Below are 6,971 nucleotides of genomic sequence, written 5' to 3'. Positions count from 1 at the left end.
GTGTCTGCCGCCGCCGCGGCTCGTCTCTGTGGCACGGCGGAGCCCCGGCGCGGCGGGGCGCCGGCCTGATTGACAGGCGGCCGCGCCAATGCCTGGAGGGAGACGGGCGGCGACCGGCAAGTGTTTAGGGTAATCTCTGCTAATGGCAGCGGGGCGGGGAGGCGGGCGCTGGCGGGGCCGCCGCCGCCCCCGGCACCCCCCCGGGGGGCAGGTGAGCTGCCGGGGGGGACGAGCGGCTCCGGGCCCCCCTGCCGCCACCCGCCCGGCCCGCCCGGCCCGAGGGGGCCGCGGGCTACGAGACCGCCCCGCCCCGCCGAGCGACGGCCCCGCGAAAACTTTGTGTCCCCTCGGGAGGGCGCGAAGCCCCGCCGCCCGCCGGGCATCCCTCCCTCCCTCCCCTCCTCTCCCCGCACGGTGCGAGCCGCGGGCCCGCCTCCCCGGTTATCAGAGGTGAAATAAATAATGCCATAAATAAAAGTATTTGGGAGTCCAGGACCTGTCAGAGTTGATTAGGGCACAGAGGACATTTTCTTTCTCATTATGCAAAAGCATTTCATGGCGAAATAAAAGAGGTTTTGCTGTAACTCATGCATGTCAGATTTCCAGGAATCCGGGAGATTAATCACATTTAACATTATTTGCAACGCCCCCCGCCCGCTTTTTGCAAACTGCTTAAATGCGGCGGACGCGTGGGGCGCAGGCTGGTCCCGCGTCCCCGGCTCACTTTCCCCCTGTCGCCTGCCCGGCCCTTTCAGGGACAGTTAAGAAATAATGAAGCGATGGTGAAAGACAGGAGGAGAATGAGATGCCATCGAAAGACGTTTCTGAGAAATGGTGGAGATCTGGGTGAGATGGGAGACAGCTGAAACCGAATGATATGTTGAAGAAAAATAAACGATAACAAACTGCTCACTTGCTCTCTCCATTCTTTTCTGCCAAGCAATTTTATATTTTGCATTACTATTTCCCTTCTTCTGTCCCACTTCTCGCCTGCTTCTGTTGCTATAATTTATCAGGATTACAATAAACCCTCTGGCTTGTGGAAGTAAAATTGCAGAACACCTTAGCTGTATTTAAGTGTCGGCAGTGGGAAATCATTCCTCTCACCACGTGGAATTTTGGCCACTTATTGTGGTCATCACTCTCCCATTTCAGCTTTTTTTATTTAGTCAGAGTTGGGTTTACTGGTAATGAAATGCAACCCTTTGCTGATGGTAATTAACTCCTGCCCATATACTGCAGAAAAGTGGAGTTAAGTTCTGCAATCCAGGCATTCTTTTCATGCAGGGTGTACCAGGAGCTGCGGTGGCTTTGGTTTTGATTTTTATGACGAGTAAATCAATTCCTTGTAGCAGCCAAAAGCATCAAGTAAAGGCTAGTGTGATAGAAATCGCTGTTTTACCTAAGCAAAATCAATCACAAGTCTCTTTGTTTCCTGCTTGAGTCTGATCATTTGTGTTTAAAAAAAAAAAAAAATAGTACTGTAATAATGCAAAATAAAGACTGGAAATATGTGTGAGAAAAACTGTTCCCACTCAGAAATTAAATGTGTCCTCTACCTTGTCTCATCCAACTTGCCTCTGCCACAGCAGCTATTGGAGGTCAGTACTAAAATTGTATAAGGTTAGTATTAGGCTGCTAAAAGTTAGATTCAAATAAACAGCCCACAATTACTTTCTCAGGTGTCAACTACATTCATAGAGTTCAGTGCTCTTTGGTGTAGATGCCTACCCCTGAGCTCCTCGTGGAAAGAACAATCCTTCCCTAACATGAGCCTTGTACAGACAGAGAAAACCTGGAGTGACAGGTCGTGCCCTCCAAGCTGCCCTCTGCCAGGGTCCAGGCAGATCACTGGGCAGATGCTGGCTCTCCAGGGACAGGAAAAGAGAAGCAAGTTTGGAGTTAATGGGGCTCAAAGCCACTGAAATGATGCAGGGACCTCATCTGTGAGGAAAATGGAATATGCACTGAATTTCTTTCTGCTGAGGTTTTTGATAGTGCCCATCACTACTAAAATATCACAGTGGCTTTTAGGAAAGCTTGGCTTTTCCCCTGGTTTGCTCTCAGTGATTCTTTTGGGTATGTATACCTAAAAAAATCTGTGGATGTCTCCCCACCTTTCCTTTTATGTTTTTCCCTGAGTTTCAGATGAGGGACTCTGGTGTTGTGGCCAAATGACTGTGCTTTGTGCCTAATCTGATGGATCCCTGCAGGTCAGTCCTGTGATATAAAAGTGTTTAACCCTGGTGGTCCCACCTTTTCCTTTGTGGAATGCCCTTTTATAAGGAAACCCCATTTTGCTCCTGAGCTCTGTACAGGCATGCAGCCACTCTTGCAGGAGGACTACGTGCCTTTGGAGTGGAGGAACATGGGTCTGGACTGGCAAAGAGGCAGGCTGGTGAAGTGATGGTCTCCAAGTATGGGAAGATGCTGCTGTATCTTCTGTGAGCATTTTGGGCTGCCCTTTTCCATGGCTGCTCCCTGTGGCACAGCCTACTGCTCCCCTGTGGTCTCAGCATGTAGTCATGAAATTATTATTAACCAAACATTTAACTCTGAATTGCAGACCCAGATTGGTTGCACACTGGATGAAAACAGTTAACACCTAGCCTTTACCTTGATAAACTAAAAAAACCCAAAACTCTTAGCTGATATCAGCTGCTCATTTTCAGAAAGCCAAATACCTTCATTTCCCTTAGACTGTGGCATGACTTGGGGGTTGACCCTGAAGAGAAGGTTGTGTCTTTCCCTACCTGTTTACTGATTCAAGTTTTCACTGTTTCACTGACACTAAGGGCTGGGGATCTGTAACAGGATTATTGCAGAGCACTCTAAGTGGAAAAATGATGGGAAGTAACTGACCCTCGGTAAAAAACCTAATCAAAACAAAGACAACAGGCACAATGAAAAACAAGAAACCCAACATTGCTGCAGTATACGCTCCTCTGCTCCTAGAAATCATAGCAAAGAGAATATTTGTCAGTGTATAGAAAAATGCCCAATCTAGACACAGGCCATCAATCACTGAACATGTCTGTGCTGAAGGTACTGTGAGGTACTCAAAGAATAAAAGTGTGATTCATCCCTATCTTCCGAGCAGGGGCTAAATCTTGCTCCACTTATTCATGGGAGCAGTGTTCCTGTGATAGCTAAAGCATGTAGGATTTGGCCATGAACTGCCAATATTGCTCTGCACATTTGGAGTGTAGGATGAGAGCTGAGATTGGCAACTGTCCTCTGTAATCTAAACCACTCTGCAGGCAGGCTAGCCATAATTTGCTGCCCTAAACATTTAACCCCGGCTAGTTAATTTAAGCTTAGCTCAGTTGCTCATGTTTATGGATAAAGAAACAAAAGGGAAAGCATCAAAAGGAAAAGATGACTGTGGAATTCAATATTTCGGCAGCTGTTGATAGGTAAATCTTATTGAAGTGTAGCATTCAAAACCAAAGGCCCGCATTTATGATAATGAGCCTAACAAGGAAATGAGATTGACACAGCAATTCTCTGTTTTTGTTGTCCCCTGAGGTTAGAGATTATGCAGTGCACGGTGCTGTTTTTAGCCTCTTTGGTGATTCCAACTGTGAGAGACAACGCTGTGCATATTTGTCAAGGTTGCACTTTAATCAGGTGACTCAGGGGCTTTTTGAGGGAGAATGTGAACTGCTGGTCTCACTTAAACCTTAATCCACATCCTATGTCAGAGATTCATCAGCCAAGCAGCGCAGCTTTTAGGCTCTTCTTTTCCCTTATGCTTACTCAGTGCTCTGCGAACACGCTTTGAAATAATTGAAATGTATCTATCATGGTTACATTGTATTTTGAGAATTACTGGAATGTTTCTCAGTGACATTAATTGGTTTTAAAATATTTTTGTCTTTCTAATTAGTAAAAGATTGATGAGCAGTGGAAAGGGCATTTATACACAGGCAGACACATATTTCCATGCTACATTTGTGTCTTAATAAAATGGTTGCTAACTGATTTCTTATGCCTAGTAAACACTAGAAAGATAGAAAATGTCCTATAACTTTAGGAAGAGGAAATAACCTCTGTTTTAAATGGGATCACATGGTGTAAAAGAAACCCCAAGTCTCCCCGAGGGCTGGAAAATGGATAAATGAATTATTTAAATATAGTTAAAGGATACACAGGAAAAAGTAATGGCTATGATACCCAATGTAGGGGAAAATATTAATATTTTAAGGAATCAATTGTGGACACATGAAAAAGCTTGTTTTAATTAAAGATAGCTTACATAAAGCAGTTTCAAGCAGGGAGAAACAGTATAGGATACTTGTTGCTGAGCATTTTTTAGAAATGTATAATGAATAAAAGGAATGAAATAACACAGTCCAAACTTCCATCTGCCCTAAAAAATCTTCATTGTCTGTGTTGGAGCATTTTAGAACAGCTTCGCCTCTCTGGAGCATTAGCTCTTTCCCTAGCCCTTGCCCAAGCTTGCTGGTGCTTTCTCTTGGTGTTGGCCATCACTGTATAATGTACAGTTGCTCTGTATTGCAGAGCTGTTCTTTGCAATGCTTAGTTAGTCCTCATTTTGCACACTTGGCATTTTGAGACCAGCATCTTGAGAGGTCTGCTGGCTGTGCACCTAAAGGCAGAGCTGCTGCTCCACAGGCTGGGACCCAGCTTCTCGACTAAACCTGGGCGACTCTCGCTGGTCCTGCTGGCCCTTCATGCACTTTCCAATCTCTGTTGCCCAGGCCTGCAAAAAGGCGGTCCTTGCAGGTCAGAAGTCACACTGAGCTAGAACCCAATTAGAGTAGAAAATGCTGATTTCCCCAAGCAGAGATTTCACTGATATTTTGCACTGAAGTGTTACACTTGGGCCCAGCACTCACACAGTTGGTGGCTGTTCAAAAATATGGTCAAATTTTGTCAAGCAAGCTGTGCACATCAGTTACAATGAAAACACTGATGGGATGGACAGAGGAAAACAGCTGGAAGCAGAATCTTCCTTAAACTGATCAAGATGGGGAACCTGACTGTGGTTTAAGCACAACAGGATACACAAGATCAGCCTTGTGGTGTCTACTGAGCAGAGAGTCAACTCAGCTTAATTGGACTAAAAACATGGGCCTGAAGATACCAACAGTGATGGAGGCATGGGAATGACACGATTCTTTGCTGAAATAAGATTTCAGCCTGTATTAGATGTCTTTCCCAACTTTAAAGAGAGCCTAGGAACAGAAGGATACAAATTCTTCCCTGAATTTCCCTTCATCGCTATCCCATTTTCAGGCAGCCCCTAAAACTTACATGAAATAATGACAACAGCTTGTCTGCATCCTTAAATGCAGAGTTCAACCACTTAATGGAACTGAAATGAAGGACTTCCTCTACATTAGTAATCATGTAGAAGCAGCACTAGTAATCCCGCGGGAGGTCCTAAAAAGCTGGGGGCAAAATAATTTCCTAGAAAAGAAGAAAGTGATGGGCAAAGCCTGGAGTTTCCTGAGACCTCAATTGCACACTGACTAGTGCATCACAAAATAGCTCAGTTGTGAGAGGTTCCAAAAACTTTGAAACATAAACTGAATTGAATTCCACATTAATAGAGATGGGAAAAGAAGGCAACAGCACATACAGGCAAAATTTTCTGGAAGCAGGGCCAGGAGACTGCTGCAGTTTCATGTGAGAAGGAATTCCATTGCCATGCAAGTCTATATGTGTGGGAATGTGTCCACAACAAGCTACATTTGCTTAGGGAAAAAAAAATAGGTGAAACCACATTTGCTGAAGGTAAATGCACAGATGCTGTGTTTGCAGAGGCTGGAGTTCTTCTGATGCATCCCCCACCTCTGGCTCTCCAGACACAGATCAGTTGCTACCAAAAGTCATCCAGAGATGTATGCTTTTACTTGTTTAAATGCAAAAGATCTGGGAAAAAAAAAAAAAAAAGATGAGATGTGTGAGGTTGTCTCAGAAAATGATATGAGAATACCCTGAGTGTCCATCAACTTTACTTTTGTGATTACTCTGTCATGAGAATTTCTTTATATCCTGAGCATCCTCATTATTATATTCTTGTTTCTTTGCTATATGGCAGTGAGTTTGTGGCATACAAAAGAAGAACTTGCCCATTTATACCAACAGAGAGGTGAGAGTTAACTTTAGCTAATGCTCTTTCTCTGAATCTTAATTTAAAATTGAGGAAGCCTTCTATCAGCCTCTCCCCTTGAAAGTATCTAGTGGGTTTGATGCTGGTTCTGCCATCCTTATGTAGACTAGATGAGATCAGAATTTAGATAATTTACATCATTTTAATTTGGAGTAATGTTTAACAATTTATTAAAATCTTCCAAGCTGATAGATGAGTGTCTCTTCAAGGAAGCATTTTTTGCTGTCCCTCTAAAAACAACCATTTCACTTATGTAGAATTTAGGTTGTTAAGAAAAAAAAAGCCGTTTTTTTTTTTTTTTTTTTTGTCTCTGTACTTCTTCAATCACTTTTATTTTTTAATACTATGGTTACTGTAATTTTCTTTTGCTGGGAAAAATTCCTCTCTGGCCAGCTCTATTAATGGTGGAGTAGACCATGACTTCCAAAGAAACTGTTGTTTCCTAGCCAGATATCTGTATGAAAGCAAGATACTGTGGCTCCTGGAAAACCCAAGTATCAAAAAAGACAGCTGTGTTGCCCCAATACATCTAACCAAAGCAGGAACACAGACATAGCCTTTCTTTACAATTGCAGACTTGCAGATACATACACTTGCCTCCAGAAAACTGGAAAGCTAAATATTAAAACCTGACACACATTTAAGATTTCACATGTTCACTTACATAGATTAAAAATGCAAATGAAGCTGGCTTCAATGAAATGCTGACCTGAGATCAAGCTTTCTGAAGACAGGCTCTTTCCACTTTCTTCAGAAGAAAGAAAAAAAGAGCTGAGAGTTTTTATTCACCTGGATGAAACAAAAAAAAGTGTAAGAACTATTTATAAAT

The sequence above is a fragment of the Onychostruthus taczanowskii genome, unplaced genomic scaffold, assembly GCF_017590055.1.
Source record: "Onychostruthus taczanowskii isolate IOZ18803 unplaced genomic scaffold, ASM1759005v1 scaffold2, whole genome shotgun sequence".
NCBI classification, from domain to species: domain Eukaryota; kingdom Metazoa; phylum Chordata; class Aves; order Passeriformes; family Passeridae; genus Onychostruthus; species Onychostruthus taczanowskii.
The sequence above is the reverse complement of the archived record's forward strand: the minus strand, read 5'-3'. Positions refer to the sequence as shown.